At 48.0% G+C, this 17,090-nt stretch overlaps 1 protein-coding gene across 1 annotated transcript in view; it reads left to right on the top strand.

Moving 5' to 3' along the window:
• The first annotated feature begins 11,380 nt into the window (after positions 1 to 11,380).
• LOC149874470 (organic solute transporter subunit alpha-like) overlaps positions 11,381 to 17,090 on the top strand; it is an 88,515-nt gene continuing 82,805 nt past the window's right edge. The window contains exon 1 of the mRNA XM_090062131.1: positions 11,381 to 11,527. The gene's annotated coding sequence lies outside the window, so the exon portion shown is untranslated. The remainder of the gene's footprint in view (positions 11,528 to 17,090) is intronic.

Below are 17,090 nucleotides of genomic sequence, written 5' to 3'. Positions count from 1 at the left end.
CCTATGAAAATCCTTACATTTCAGATCAGAAAGCTGGGGGGTCGGCCTATGTGCTGTGTTGACCTATACACTGTGAAATACAGGGTTACTTTGCTTTCTGCTTCTGGCCCTGTGCTCTTTGCCAGATCTGCTTTCTGCTTGATGCCCCATCTGCCACTGTTCTGGCATCCCCTTCCTGATCTGCTGTGTGCCATAGGCTGCCATAACACCTATGGCATGCATAGCTCAGGTTAGCCACTCCTCTGGTAAATAAAGTACTTCAACCCATTTCTCTTCTATGGGTGTGTCCAGATGAATGCACACATGCTTCTTGCAGCGTTTCAACCCCCTTTGAGACACTGCAAGATGCACATGTGGGAGAAAAAAAATTCCCTGTACTGCATATTTGCAAAATTAGACCCCTGGATATCCAGGGGTAAAAAAAAACGTGCTGCAGAACAGCGGAGCAGGGTACATTCCTGGACTATGCCTGGAGGCAACATGGGAGTCAGTCCTCTACGAGAGATGCTCTGGTTTCTGGCCAGAGCATCTCTGGTGGCTCCTGCTATCCCCAGCGCTGTCAAAGGTAAGTTAGGCATGTGAGGTGGGGATGTTTATGAGTGTGGGTGGATGTAAGGAGTAGCAGGGGGGTGTCAGGAGTAGAGGGGATGTCGGGGGTCTACAGGGAGTGGGGAGGAATACTGGGTGGTGTTGGAGGCTATGGGAAGTGGGGGGATGTTGGGGAGTGTCAGGAGTGGAGGGGGATGTCAGGGGTGTCGGGAGTAGTTGGGGATGTCAGGAGGTATGAGGAGTGGCAGGGGGGGATATCCTAGTGGGTAGGTTTGTGGAGGGGGTCAAGTGGGGGCTGCCACATGCCTGCCCCCCCAGCCTTTGTGGTGCTGGCAGCAGCAGGCAGCGTGGTTGTGGCTCTGCTACAGACACAGTGGGCAGTGACGCAGTGCTGTGAGACCTGGGCTCTGTACATGGTGAATGGACCTGGCCAGGCCCACTAGTGTATGGCCTTGGATGGGCAGGCTGGGTCCATTTAGCATGTATGGAGCCAGGGTCACAGCGCTGCATTGCCACCTGCTGTGCCTGCAGCAGAGCCACAGCCCCACTTGCCTGCTACTGCTGGCACTGTGGCTGCCAGGTGGGGAAACAGGCATGTGGCAGCAGGGTCGGGGGTGGCGAGTGCAGGGGGGAGGTGGTGAGCGGCCAGAGCACATAGCCAGTAGCATGCAGTGGGTCCTGACCCGACCCGGCCCACCACAGCTTGCTAGCCTTGCTTTGCAGTAGAGCAGGGTGTGCGGCTCCAGGGGGTGTGGTTCCTGTACAAACACGTGCTAGCTGTGCAGCCTGAGCTGGCAGGGCAGGTTTTCCATTAGGCTCTGGCACACCTGAACCTGATGGAAAATATGCCTTGCTAGTCCGACCTCACCTGATCTGCCCCAGGCTGCACAGCCAGTGTGGGTTTACACAGGAGCTGCACTTCCCGGAGCTGCATGTCCTGCTCTGGTGCAAAGCCAGTCTAGCGAGCCACGCTAGGCTGGGTCATGCTGCGCGCTTCCTCCCCGCAGGCACCATGGGGCAGGCAGTGCTACCACTGGAGGAAGGACCTGGTGCAGCGTGCAGGGACAGTGCACTGAGCCAAGCCAGGTCCTGCCAGCACAGGGGCAGCTTGCGCTGCCAGGCTGGGCTGGTTCCATGGCAGCAGGACCCAGCGCGGTGCGCAGGGGCCATGTATTGTGCCAAGCTAGGTCCTGCCATCATGGAACCGGCCTGGCCTGGCAGTGCGAGTGGCCCCAGTGCCGGCAGGACCCGGCTCGGTACAACACGCAGTCCCCGCAAGTGGTGCTGGCCCCCAGATGACACCTCTGAATGATGGTGGACTCCAATGAGCAGCACAGGCAGTACTGGCTCTGAGCTGTTTGGGGCCACGCCGCACCATGGCAGGCTGGCAGCAGCGGGCTCTGAGTGCCCCCCCTCCCACCGCTGCTGCAGGGGGTAAGCTGTGGCCCTCCAGGGTGGAGCTGAGGCTCTGCAGAGGAGGTAGGCCATGTGCTGAGGGGGCGGGGGGCTGCACCCTGTGGGGAGCTAGGGGACACACCTCTTCTGAGCAGACCCCTACAAGGTCCCCCCCACACCCACAGTACCCCACAATTGCCCCACACTTAGCCACACACCAGCCTGCTTTCCTCCACACCCCTCCACACCCATCTGCCTTCCCCCACACCCCTTCCCACCCCTCTTCTGCAAACCCCACATCCCCCATCACACACCTATCATGTGAGAAGAAAACCAAAAACACACATCAACACATAGATATTTATAATTTATTTTATGATGATAATAGAGACACTGGTAGGCTTCCAAATTGCTTTAACATTGTAAATATATCAATAAAGCATTGCCCAACATTCTCTCTCTTTGTATGTGTGTATATATGTATGTATGTATGTGTGTGTGTATATATATATGTATAGTGGTCTTTTGTTCTAATTGTGGAAGAACATGGATTTTGGGGTATTTTAAAAAATGGATTTGGGATGCTGCTACAGCAGTCCAGCTGACTGCTACAGCAGTCCAGATATCAGTTAGCCAGGTCACAGAAGCTCCTGAGAAGGAATAGTCTTAAGCTGCTTGCTAGGGCAGGTTTTTATACTGATGGGGCTAGGACAGGGCAGCTTTTTATACTGCACCTGCTTTAGTGGCTCTAGCTCCCCCTGGCTGCAGATACAGGAGGAGGTGGGCAGGGTAATTTTGCCCCACACCAAAGTGCATGTCCAGGCACATGCACTGATGCAAAAAGCCCCAGCTCAAATTTGTACTTCCTGTATTTGAGCTGCTGCAAGTGCACATGCTTGCATGTGTGGATGTGCTGTACTAGGGTTTCTTCTGATTTCTGTTTGCAGAGATCTTGGGTAGATCTAAAACAGGACTTAGGTGAACTTCAATCACAAAAGGGCAAAATAGTGATTCCAAGTGCCGCTAGTGGCTTCCTAACTCTGGGGGCACCTAAATGCATTAGTCATGTCCCTTGTTTAATGTTAATATTCTCTAGGCACCTGGAGGTCTAGAGAGATCACTTTCCTAAAACATAACTCCTACCCAGGGATCATCCTGCCTAATTTCATGCTTAAGTTGCTTGAATGTCCTGCAGTCAGTATACATGGTCACTGACATGACTGAGTTCAGCATGGAGAATAACAGCTGCCAGTATCTTAGTTCAAAAACCCATTTGGGAGGGGAAGGAGATCCTGCTGCCTCTTTTTTATTTAATGGTATGGTGTCGGAACATTTGTCCAGGAAGTGGGAGACCCGACCTCTTCCTCCTTAGTCTGAGGAGGTTCAAACCACATCTTCCACCTCCTAAAAAATCACCTCTCCTGTTGAAGCTGTGCAAGATTAAGGATTCAGATGGCTAGAAAGAGAGCAAGCAGAACTGTGCATGTTTTTTGCCCAGTGGTTTGGACATTTAGGTAGATGGCTTGTCCGGCTTCTGGTCCCTGCTTCCATAATTATTTCTGTGTTTTACCTAAAGAGTTTAATGGAAAATGCATGTTCAACCCCTGGACCAGAGACCATAACCCGAGTGGCCCCATTTCTAGCTGAATCCCCAGGCCATGGGACTATGGTCACGTGCTGTCTTCTTGCTCTCTGTGACTCTTGTGCTATTGGTTATACAAAGTATTACCTTTAGTAGGCAGAGCCTAGGATGTCCCCCTCCACCCTCGCTTATATCCTCATGTCTTGGGTGCTGACTTGGGAGGCAGCAAACATGGATTCGAATCCTTTGAATCTGAAGGCAACCCCAGAACTTAAGTTTCTGGGTAAATGCCCTAACCACTAGGCTATTGTATGAAAGGTCAGTGTCAGCATCATTTTTAAATGAGCTCTGCTCAGTCTTTTGAAAAACAGATTTTAGGCTTTGCTCCTGGGTGTCAGACCCATGAAGGGTACTTGCCATGAGGTGTTTGGCTACCTTTCCTCTAACCCTGGTTTTCCGGCTGTTAAAACTTTTTTTGAAAAACCATCCAGAATCCTATTCAGTCCCCAGTCAGAAAGACATGCCATTATAGCCTTGAATAAAGCAGGTAAATAAATGAACATTTTTATGATAATCAGTCACCAACCTTTCTTTGCTCACATCCTTTAGGCATCCATGAGCTTTCCCTTCTGGTCTCATCCATCCATCCCTTCTGATCTATCTCATCCATTCACTGGGGCATCTCAAGCCGTCTTATGCTTACTCTATGGAAAAGGCTTGCCTAATATTTGTAACCAATCCATAATTCTCTTCCCTTTCTTAAATTTCCAGCTTGCTTTCCTTTGGGAACATACTGATTCATTTAATGTGGACCCTCCCTGACCAGTGTACCTACAAGGGGCATTCACAGATATGAAAGAAAAAGTGAATAAAAAATTAGAAGTTCTTAAAAAAACCCTGTTATTGGATGGCCAATGAGTCATGTTCCATGTTGATTTTCCTGGGTTGGTCCAAAATAAGACTTTTGTGTGAAACTGTAGCAACAATGGGCTAATCTGATCCTTGGATATATGGTGTAAAAAGGTGTGCATTGAGAAGGATTAGAATTAGGGAGGTGATTTTTACCTCTGTGGACAGGATTGGGGAGTGTACCTGTATACAGGAGAGGGACATGTATCCAGTTCTGCATGCACAGTTTTGAAAAGATGTTACACATTTTTAGAAGGTACAGGAAGGAACTGCGTATTTGATCTGAGAGATAGAGAAAAAGTGGGGCTGGGGATGTAATCCTTAAAGGGGGAGGGGCGCTCCTTTCCCCCTGATGACCTAAGCAGAAAGGTTGAGTGGGTACATTTACATTTGAACATCTTTATGCTTGCCAGTTAAATACAAAGTCACAACAGCCATGCATGGCAGAGGACAAATAGTTATATTAAGAATGTATGTACACAGCTCTTGGTTGTATGTACTCTTTATACAAGCAAAGCTATACACATTAATAACTTCAAGGTTTTTAAAGTAAAGTAGGCAATATTGGCTGGAAGCTAGGATGACCATGAATATGACTCTAAAAATCCTGCCTCATTCGGTCTGTGAGTTCCATCATAGCTCTGATTTGTCTCAATACAGAAGAGAAATCCTTTTAAAAGTTTGTGGATGGAGACAAAGACTTACACATTTCAAATGAAAAAAAAAATAGATAATCTGGCCAGATTTTCCTGCTATATTGGTATACTTCAGGAGCAACTCCATTAAGCCAATAGAATTACAGCACTGCAAAAGTACTGTGAAGGGAATAAGGTCCTATATAAAATCACAGAATCATAGAAAAGTAGGGCTGGAAAGGACCTCAGGAGGTCATCTTGTCCAACTTCACTGCTTAAGGTAGGATTGTCCATGATTAAACCACCCTGGCCAAGTGTTTTCTTTCTCGTTTTTCTTTAATAGTCTAAACAGTGAATTTAAGTAGTGCATCCATTTGGAAATGTGAATGTGTGACATGCTCAAAGTGTAGGAGTTTCAACACTATTGCACCTCACATAACAGGTACAAATGGAGTCCTGAGAAAATCAAACTTTTCTTAATAGGAAGATGTATTTTCCTTTCCTACATTAGGCCAGGGGTCCATCTATTCCAGCATTGTATCTCAAGAGGGCCAAGCATCTGATGCTTCAAAGGAAAGATCATACTCTCACTAATGGAAAATTATAGATAACCTCCCCATAAGGAATTTATTTCTGCTCTCTATCAGTTTCTGGCTTTTCTTAATAAATGTCTAGTTCTTCTCTCTGTCTCTGATATCTTCTGGCAATGAATTATGCAGTTGAATTGCATTTTGTAAATATATATTATATATTTTGCTTTAATATATAGCACATTTGATATATGTGCATATGCATATATGCATCTCTATACAACTATACACATATAGCTATACAATTTATATTTTGTAACACATATTATATAATTTTCCTCAGTTTTTAAATTTGTTGCTGCTCCTCAGTAGCTGTCCCTTTTTGTGTTTTATGAGAAATGACAACTAGGAGAGCAGGGCAATCTCATCTACACCATTTTATAACCCTTGGGCATATCCTTTCCATCATATCAGCTTCCTTCTATTTAGGTTTTTAGATTTCCAATCCCCATGTGTTTTAATAAGCCTCTGCTTGCTATGGGACCCAAATATGTCATATAAGGATCATATTTCAGGCACAGAAGAACTAATACTTAATATTTCATATGGTTTTATAGATTATTGTGTCTTCAGTTATAAGCCACCTGAAGCCTCTTCTGGGAAGGCAGTATATTAATCTAGTAATTAAATAAATAAATACTAGAACTAAATTATCCATTTCCTGAGAGTATCCTGTGTGACAGTGCTCAGTAGAAGACTCTTCGCTGGAAAGAGATAATAAATCTAACTGTGGAATACAGTCCCCTAAGGAAAACATCTGCTATGTTGCCATTCAGCAGAAGCTATATATAGCTCAAAATATACTGTCTGAAGGAGCAGTGTCTAGTAGTTTATCTGGATGCTGGATGTTGAGACTGAATGCGTCTCAGCACAGCTATAGTACCAAAAGTGCCCCTCCACCCCTTCCTGACACACATCTTTCGAATATGTTCCTATCATGTAGGGTTGGCTCATTTACTGGTATTAAAAATAAATTGATCCGATCAAGATCCACATGTAGCAGGTACATGTTACAGGGAGATCCAAGTACAAGGACAGTAGAAGCAGACTTCAGAGGACAATTCAATTTGAGCTTCTCTGTAATACTAAAAGTGAATAACAACAGAAAGCCCAATGCTTCCCTGTCTCTGGCAGAAGAAATGGAACAGCTTTGAGCACTTATTTGAAAATGTGACCCTAAAGCCTCTCCTTGAAGTGAGCATGCATTGACTGCTGCTGTTCTCCTAAGAAGCAGCAATACCCAAATAGCTTCCCTTCCTACGGGTCACTGCTACCCTTGTTGCTCCATAAATTAGGTACAGCAGAGGTGGCTGGGGCCCAAGGGCAGGTAGCTGTAAGGAAAGGGCTACTAGATTTCTTCCTTCTCTTATATTAAGCTGATGGGAAAGAGAGGCTGCAGGGCAGATATGATATTTCCTGTCATCGTAAGAGAAATAATTAAAAAGCTAATTTAATTTTTAAAGCTTTCTTTTTCACTAGAAGTCTCTTCACTGGAGGCGAGTCCTTCAAGTGAGTTGCAGACCTGTTGTATCATGTACCTACCTGCCTAATCTCTTGGGGAAGTTACCAAGAGAAGCAGCAAGAAAAACGCCTGCCTTTCCAGTTCAGGGAAACAGTACTACAGGAATTTCAAAGGGGGAGAGAGAGAGGCTGTTAAAAACTTTCCATACTGTTCCACCTTCCCCACTCCAACATGGTATCAGAGCTGGATTCCTAGGGCAAAGAAGGCCTTCTCAATAGAAAGGGCATCCCCAGCACCTCAGTGAACGGAAAGACAAGAGCTTCTGCTGAAGAGCTCTGGTTTGCTTCAGCTCACGGGCAAGAAAATCCACTAGAACATGTAATCCCTTTAGACTCTTCTTGTCTCAGACGTCTCCAGCCAAAAAGATGTACAAAATAATTTTGCTTCTGGTGTCACACAGCCAGCTTTTTTTTTAAATTTTGGCCACACACAAATTTGAGCTTGAGCCAAGAACTTGTAGAACAAATTTAGCCTAGAGGCCTTTTTTTAGTTTTGGTTGAGTTTCAAATGCCTGAAAATAGCACAAATGCAGCAGGCACTTTAGCTGCAGCTGCTACAGCGATAAGTAAAGAAGGCTAGATGTTTTGAAGTGATGTTGCAGCAGGGAACTTTTAAGGGCTTGGCCATGTAGCAGATTGATGGTGTGAGTTCGGTACTGAGCTACTCAGCACTGAGAGGTGCTTGTGATCTTGTGTCAAAGTAGAACTTCAGATGTTCGGGGATACAGGGGCGATATGTGGGGGGTGCACGTGGTTGCACATGCACTCCCTGAGCATGGTGGTGCATCCCCTGCAAAAAGGCACCGTCAACAACGTTGGCGACACCTGTGGGTGGGAGCCACTCATCACCCCGCCACTGATACTGCCAGTGGCATCTGTGAGCTGTCCACTATTCCTGCTGGCCACCACTGCCACTATGGGCAGCAGCTGCAGTTGGTTGCCAACCCTTGGTCAGCACTTGCCACCCACCCCCCTGCTGCCAACAGTGCCAGTGTCTGTGGGAGCTCCCCTGCTTACCGCCATCATGCTCCTGCTGCTCCCGTTGCTGCTGCCGTGCTCCCACCACTGCCATGCCCCCCAGCCACTGGGGGCACGTGCTGATCGTCTTGAAATGTTCAGATAGGAGCACAGGATTGGAAGAAGCCTCCTGAACCATAGACTCCAGTCTCCTACATTCACAAACGACTGATTTTCCACAGGGGCTGGTATCTACTCAAACCCCAGCCATTCACTCCAACTGCAAAGCACCCCATAAAAGACTCCTCCAGTGTCCCACAGGCAAAGAACAGAAACATGGAGAACTGAGACTCCACTGGGCTTTGTGGGCATTTATACACGTGCTCTGAACAAGCTTTAGTTAAAGTGCCTCCACCCTCATTTTTCAGTATGAGGATGCTGATACATGAGACACTAGAGTCTGCTGGAGCGCATAATTAACTACAACACTCCAGCAGACTTGATTAATCGAATCTGCTCTTATGTACTGTAATTACAGTGCATTGGAGCAGTCTCGGTGCTCAGGTATAGGTGTCCTATGTGCCTCGAGGGTGAGCTGGTAGCTTAGCAGATGTTCTGAAGATTGCAGTTTTGGACTTAAATGTCTAAAATGGGGATTAAGCAGGATTTTGGCACCTAAATCACCTTGCCTATGGATGCACTCATCAATTAAATGAAATCATCCCTGGAATAGAAGGTAATTTAAATATGTCTCAGCAGCATTACCTGACATGTAAGAACAGGCAGCAGGGAGAAAATATTCTACCCATTGGAAAGGACTGAGAGAGTTTAGGTAATTCCATATGGGACACAAGATCTTTTCTGTCAAAGGCAGGGGATTGGATTAGAAGACATCTTGAGGTCCCTTCCAGCCCCGCTTCTCTATGATTTCTATGAAATAAAAAATTACTTGAATTTGAATTCACTGAAGGCTTATAGTACAGTGCAAGGCAATGCTGAGCTGGAATCAGAAAACTGGATGCAAAGAGAAGACTGCCACCTATTGGCTAAGTAGGACTATCTCTTTGCAAAGGCTTTTTTCCTACTCATGTTTAAAATCTCAAATTCTCTGATTAGAAAACCCCAAATCCATGTTTTTCACGATTGAAATTAAATGCCACTATATATATAGGTAGCAGTTGAGCACAAAGTTTTCTTGATATATTTACAATTGTATAGCAATTTGATTTGGGGTTTTTTAATCATAGAAAATCAGAGCTCCCCTGCCCCCATTGTTCACCAGTACATGGGCCCAGCTGCAGCTGTCCCCACCCCCACTGCTTTGTGGTGCTGAGCAGCCCTGATGTCAGTACCCTACCCCTACCTATGCCGTTACCCCTCACTCCTGACTGCTGCTCCCTGGCCCTGCCAGTGCCCCTCACTCCCAAGTCACAGCCCCCTCTCCCCACCCCTACTGGTACCCCTCACTCCCAACCTGCAGCCTCCAACTCCTCCCAGGTGCCCCTCACTCCTGACCCACAGCCCCCTGGTCCTGCCAGTCCCCCTCTCTTACAACCTGCATCCCCCTGCCCAACCCCAGCCTGCTGGAGGGGGCCCCCAGCTACCAGGGCTATGGGACCAGCGCCAAGGCCCGCAGGCCCCTGCCCCCTCAGTGGTGCCTGAGCCCTGGCTGCCAAAAATTGGAAGGTGGTGGCTGCTGCAGCAGGAGTGGAGCCCGGAGCTCGGCTCCCCCTCCCCCTGTGGCTGGCATGGCAGCAGCGAGCCCATGGAAGGGAGTGGATATGGGCTGCCTGCTGCAGCTTCAGCACTCCCCACCTTGCTGCTTTCCCCCCGGGGCCTCTGGCAGAGTGGGGCAGGAAGGTTTGGTGCTGCTGCTGGAAGCCCCACACCAGCTGTGCTGCCATGGCAAGGGGCCCCCTATCCACCCGGCAGCAGCAGGAGGTACAACTCCACCTGCTGCTGTTGCCAGCCAGGCAGGGGGCACCTTGCTATGGCAGTGCGGCTGGCACGGGGCACCCAGCAGTGGCACTGAGTGTCCCCATCTTGCTTTTCTGCCAAAGACCCAGGGGGAGGGTGGCAGGGGAGGCAGCCCTGAGGCTGCAGTGGGCAGACCACATCCATCCCTGCACCGCGCACAAATCTGGGTGGCACATGCCTCCCCCCATGCCTCCTTTTGCAGGAGCGCACACAGCATTGGGAGTCGTTTCCCAACACTGCCCTCTGGATAAGCTGCCCATGACTTCCTCCTGCTCCGTGGGTGGGCCCCGTCCCCGTCCCCGTGCATTCCTGCCCCAACCCTAGTCCCCATGCTAGGCAACAACCCCAGCCCCTCCCTCCCTTTTCCTTTCACTGTGGGGGCCTCATTCTGCCCCTTCCTCCACCATAAGAGTTATCTGCAGGGAGTCACTGTGGGAGGTGCTCTCCATGCTGCCTGGCTGCCACGTGCATGTGTGTGGGTGTTCCCTGCCTGTTCGTCCTCTGCTTACTCAGCCAGTCCCAAGCAGCCCCTTGGAGGCTGGAACTCTGCCAGCCTGCAAAGGGCACCCTGCCATTTCCCACATTTTTCTCCTTAAAAGCCAAAAATCCACATTTTTCTGCATTTTTCTGTGGTGAACAGAAAACCCAGATCCCTGCTCATGGCTACATCCAGATATGGATCAGGCTTGATTTCTTTAGTCCAAGCTGAGAGCCCAAGTGGTTTGCGGAGATTGAAAGTAAGAGGCTGTGTGTAGATGAAATGAGGGGCATATGTACATGACACTTTAAAGAGGGTTAAATGCTTTCACCCCTCTTTAATGGTGTTGGTATTTGCACGCATTGGTAGGTTACTGCACAGTAATTCCAGCCACCAGAGACCACATGAGCAAGGTGCGGGGCCAAGGGCAAATCAGCCCATGCGGGACCCCGCCTCTGCTCCGATCCCAGATCCAAAGAAGCTGCCGCTGATGCCATTGGCATCGGCATTCACGGCCGGGGGTGGGGCTAGCAAGCAGCTGGATGCGGAGCGGAGGTTGCCCCAATTCACCCCCAACCCAGGGATGGCCTTGCCAGCTGCTGTAACAAATTTGGCGACAATGCACCTTAAATGACTTGGAGTGAAGGACTGGGCTCCGTGCAGCTCAGGGGCAGGAAGCCCTGCAGTCAGCCTGGCAGCAGGCCAAGAAGGCAGGCTCTGCCTTTTTTCCCTGGAGCTGGCCTGCCTGAGCTGTGCAGGGGCCCGGAGCTTCCCTCTGCAGCTGCAGTGCCCCCCGAGACTGCCCGAGCCCGGTGCCTGCAGGCGACTGTTGGGGGGGGCACTGCTGCCACAGAGGGACTCACCAGCCCCTCCCCCCAGCCCAGGGACTGCTTCGCCTGCTGGCAGCTCGCCCTCCCCGCCAAAAGAGAGGCAGGTAAGTTCAGATGTGTACGTGACACGAGGGTTTAAAGGGCCTTAAACGGAAGCAGTGTTTTTAAAAACCTACCACTTCAATTTGAGGCCCCCGTTTCGTCTACCCACGCCCATAAATACCAATTCAGTTGCTTTTAATGGAATGTTTCCTGTAAAAGTGGAACCAGTGTTTGTAGTAGGAAACTGTGAAATGTTTTTTTCTCCCCTCAGACATAAATCACAAGGCAGTCAGTAACTGCCTAGGAAGTTGTGCTTTCTTCAAACAGATCTTTTTAAGCTGCATCCTCCCATACCTTTAAATATGGCTGCTTCAGTTTTAAAAAATATGAATGATGAAATTCTGGTCTCAGATAAAAATGCTTATGGGAGTTATTTCTTAAAAGTTGTTTTTTAACCAACACTCAGGACAGAACCAAACTCCTGAATGAATACTTCACATTGGTTTTCCACCAATCCAAAGGTGTTAGCCTGCTTCATAGGATGCAGGATGATCATGATGGGGGCAACCATCCCCTCTCCCCGATAGTTGGCGTAGATCTTGTGGGGGAGCACCTACAAAGACTAAATACCTACAAGTCAGCGGGACCAGATGAACTACATCCAAGGGTGCTAAAAGAACTGGCCGATGTCATTGCATAACCTATGGCCAGGTTATGGCATACATGAAAGTGCTGGCAGTGAGGACAGCCAGAACCAAAGTAAGCACCTCTACAGCTTGATCCTATCCCCTCTATCCCCCAGGACCTTTGCCAGACAGCCCCTTGCCTCCAACTCTTGCCTTCCTTCTTCCCTTCTTTTCCTGTTCCCTCTCCTATCCTACCATCAAGCCAAGCCCCCCTACCACCTTAGTATTGGAACCCCTCTTTACCATTTCCTTGACTCACCTTTTCCCATCATAAGAATCTGGTTTCAACATGGTCAGACCTCAGTCCAAAATATTTTTCTTTACTGTGGCTCTTTGTTTTTTGAGCAATGAACCTTAAGGTCAGGGGATTTTACAAGATGAAATCTCTATAGTGATATTAGGATTTGTTGGCCCAGATTAACTGTGTTCTTGCAATATTTCTCCAGCACTAAAACCATTTTTGAATCAAAGTCTTTCCAGTTTCTTAACTGTAGAACCATGATTTGCAAAAAAAGGGATTAAGAATTTTTTTTTTCCAAAATATGAGTCACTCCTTTGGCTGATGATCTGGGTAGGTCTATCAAGCACAGCCTATAGAACCAGTATAGCCACATTAGTATGGGGCTGCAGCCAGGGTAACAAGCTGCACTTCTCAGCAAAGTCTGGCAGGGCATTGTTTCATGCAGGGGTGGATCCAGGGGGGTGCAGTGGTGCAGTTACATCTACCTTTGATTTCTGCTCCACCCCAACTTTAAACCAACTGCCTGGGAAGGACAACGGGATTTCTATTCCAGTAGCACAGAGGGGTCAATTGACTTTGTAGTTCATTATAATCTACCTGACTTCTACTAATCTCTCTTCATTCCATGGATGTTAATGATCCTTTTCCTTTTTTAATCATTGATGTTCCATTAATCAAGCTATTCTTTCATCTGCAATTTTGCTGGCTATTAGTCATTCCTAGTAATACCTCTATTCCATTTCATAGCCCTGCAAACCATTTTTAGTTCTAGCTAAAACCCTTAACCCAGGCCTGGCAATTTTAGCTCAGGTAAACATTAACTCAGGTGTAGAAATGAATAAAAGTGAATTGTTTGATACACTGAAAAAATGCTTAAAAATGCAAATTAGCGCACAGTCCAATAAAGTTGTATTTAGTTTTGCTTTGATCTTTAACTGAATAATATAGTACTGGGCCTCTAGCAAATAGTAAATATTTGATTTTCTCTTTAACTGGAGAAAATATGTATTGTGTTGATGTGCCACACTGGTATCTGCACTTTGCTTTTCAAAATCCTAGATCCACCCATGGTTACAAGTAACACACGGAATATACTAACTGCATGTACAGTGCTAGTGTCCAAGTGTTCAGGCAATGAAGCACATGGTAAGTGCTATTGCAGAATAGTAAAGTTATCCTTTTTTGGCATGGCGTATGTCCAGATTCCATTATGTAACGTGTTGAGCTAATGTTGTACTGCTTCACAGAGGTAATATAATCAGGGGACGCCAGTGTGGTGGTGGGGTGGGAGCCTGACAAAACTGTTTGTTGAGCTTCCAGCCTCCTTACCACATCAGAGCCTTGAACTGGCTACTGTGTGATCTGGCACCGGCTCCCCTGCTCTGCTGATGTTGCTCCTAGCCCCCCCCATGGCACTGGAGCCTTGAACTGGCTCTGATGTGATCCCAGAGCTGAGACCAAAAATCAGCTGATTTTCCATCTTAGCCTTAGGATCTTACCAGTGCTGGTTCAAGACTCCAGTCCAGTACTGTAATCTATATTTAGATCACAGTAAGCATTAACATGCAACTGCTCAGAGGAATGTCTTCATCATATTAATGCTCACTATGATCTAAATATAACACATGCTACACATAATATGTAACAGTACCTGTCACCTGAGTATCATGCTAGTGTTGTTCCTGATTCAGGAGCTACTGAGTGCACAGGTAGTGGGGTAACTCTGTATGGCACTGCCTTGTGCTGCAGAGATGCAATCTAAGTGGTTGAATAAGGCAAATGGTAAAAGAATGTAAATCCAAGGGAAAAAACACTTACAAAGCCAGAAGCTCACTTGCATAGCTGTGAAAACTGCTGCAAAACCATCACTTGCTAGAAAGCATGCACAGCAGGTGCCCTTCCTACCCAAAGATTTCCCATAAACAGTCTCCGTATCTCATGCAGAGATCAATGTTTCAAATCCATCCAAGAAGAGGACAAGTGTATATCCCCATGGTCCCTTCACTCAGCAGTCCCAAAAGAGGTGAAATGGGTGCACTGTTCTGCTTATACACAGGACTCCCAAAAGCAGAATCCTTTATAGTTTCGTAGTTTCATAGTTTGTAGGGTCGGAAGGGACCTGAGCAGATCATCTAGTCCGACCCCCTGCCATGGCAGGAAAGAATACTGGGGTCAAATGACCCCAGCAAGATATTCATCTAACCTCCTCTTAAACACCCCCAGGGTAGGAGCCTGCACCACTTCTCTTGGAAGCTGGTTCCAGACCCTAGCCGCCCTGACTGTAAAGTAGCGCCTCCTGATATCTAACCTAAACCTACCCTCTGCCAGCTTGTGATTGTTATTCCTGGTCACTCCTGGCGGTGCTCGGGGAAACAGTGACTTCCCCAATGCCTGCTGATCCCCCCTGACTAGTTTATAACAGGCCACAAGATCCCCCCTCAGCCTTCTCTTTTGGAGGCTGAACAGGTTCAGGTCCCGCAGCCTGTCCTCATAGGGCCTGCCCTGCTGTCCCCTGATCATAGGAGTGGCCCTCCTCTGGACCCTCTCCATGCTGTCGACATCCCTCTTGAAGTGTGGCGCCCAGAACTGGATGCAATACTCCAGCTGCGGCCTGACCAGTGGCGCATAGAGGGGGAGGATCACCTCCTTGGACCTGCTCGAGATGCATCTGTGGATGCATGCCAAGGTGCGGGTGGCCTTCCTGACTGCATCCCCACACTGCCGGCCCATGTTCATCTTGGAGTCAATGATGACCCCCAGATCCTTTTCCGCCTCCGTGCTGACAAGAGGGGAGTTCCCCAACCTGTAGGTATGGTGCCGCTTGTTCCTCCCGAGGTGCATCACCTTGCACTTGTCTGTGTTGAAGCCCATCCTATTCTCGTCCACCCACCCTTGTAACCTGTCCAGGTCTGATTGTAGCCTGTTGCATCCTTCCAATATGCCCATGTCCCCCCACATCTTAGTGTCATCAGCAAATTTGAACAGGGTGCTTTTTACCCCCTCATCCAAATTGCTGATGAAGATGTTGAACAGTGCGGGCCTGAGGACCGAGCCCTGAGCAACCTCACTGCCCACGTCCTTCCAGGTTGAGAAGGACCCATCCACTACCACCCTCTGGGTGCGGCCCTCCAGCCAGCTGGCGAGCCATTTGACTGTGTGGGTGTCTACACCACAGCCCCCCAGTTTCTTAATGAGAAGAGGGTGAGAGACAGGATCTTATAAGCACCAGGCCAAACCTAGGAGGTCTTTCCCCAAAGTAGGTACCCAACAGCTTCCAGATACTCTTATTTCTGATGGTGGTCATTTAGGGACCGCTTGCTGGCTTCTCAAATGGTTTTCTGGTACTGGGTGCCAACCCTTGGCAAAGCCCTCCTCCTCACTCTCACAGAAGTTGTGTGGAACATGGGGCACTGTTATAACTGTAGTTGGGAACTGATTGGCACTCTCCAGTCTTGCACCAGCTGCTTGGCATCTAACTTTGAATGTCCCAAAAGTACTCACCCCTCTCAGCCCTCTCAGTAGTTAAACAGCAACTTTCTGTAGTCTAGATGGCCAACGCAGGGGTTCATCAGCCACAGCAGCAGAAGGTAGGCAGGGTCCCCAAGGAAGAGAGGAGGGCTGTTTGCACTCTTAAGAGCCATGCTTTTTGCAGCTCTGGAAAAATGCCCCTTTTTCATTAGGAAAAACAGGTGAGAGCTCTGTAAAATTCTGGGTACTTTTCTAGACAAATCTACAGTGATGTTAGTGAATCTCTTGCAAGGGTTGACTAGGCCTGGACAATGGAGGTGAACCCCCAACTAATTATGAACTTTTGGGCTTTGTAAGGAATAGGAGTAAGAATGGAAATATGGGGTCTAGCAGAAGGCAGGTAGATTTGCACCTTATAGAGGAGCTCGAGCAGAGATGCATAGGCTTTTGTGAGCAGTGTTTCGCTTCATCATTATACTCTGCTGCTTTTGAAAGCTTATGCATCTCTGGTTTAGTTTGTAAGGTGCAAAGCTACCCTGCCTTCTGCCTGACTTCAGACTAATGTGGCTAATAACCTCTTTCTGAATATGGGGGCTGTCATCCTGTGTGTGCCAAGGATTTTTATTTTATGAGGTGACTATCCTTTTGTAATGGCAGCTCACACCTCATAACAAATTTGCCTATGCCAAAGTGGATTGCAGCTGAACAGAAGAAGCTAGAGGGTAGGGAGCTTCCAGAAGGTCAGGGCTGCACTCTTCTCTACAGACAAAGAAAATCTCAGGTTGGTATGCTGCCTTCACAAATCTGGAGCAAACTTAGTGCAGGTTCCAGGGAAGTGCCGCCCCCTATCATGAGGCTCTACTCTCACTGCTGCCCCTGCCCACACTTGCAGCACAGTTCTCTCCCACCACTTCATGCATGTTTCTCATATGCAGAAGCAGTGATGCACATTGCTCCTCGAGTAGCGCCTAGATCCCATCTTTGTCTTCCTTGCCATCATTATCTTGGGGTTTTTTGCCAAATAATTCCAACAAGAATAATTTGTACCAGAAACTCTTGTTGATCTTGCTGGTGTAACATAAAATTCATATGTGTTTGAGTGGTGGAGAGATTGCAAAGTGGCATGTACACAGCAGCCAGAGGAAGGGGAAGGGAAGTCAGGCACCACATCCTGCCCAGGGAAGGTAAGTGATCCAGAGCTGCCTGTGCCTTTGGCTTGCCAAGTGTTTG

This window comes from Crocodylus siamensis, chromosome 1, assembly GCF_052110815.1.
Source record: "Crocodylus siamensis isolate JL-2025a chromosome 1, ASM5211081v1, whole genome shotgun sequence".
In the NCBI taxonomy this organism is placed as follows: domain Eukaryota; kingdom Metazoa; phylum Chordata; order Crocodylia; family Crocodylidae; genus Crocodylus; species Crocodylus siamensis.
The sequence above is the reverse complement of the archived record's forward strand: the minus strand, read 5'-3'. Positions and strand labels throughout refer to the sequence as shown.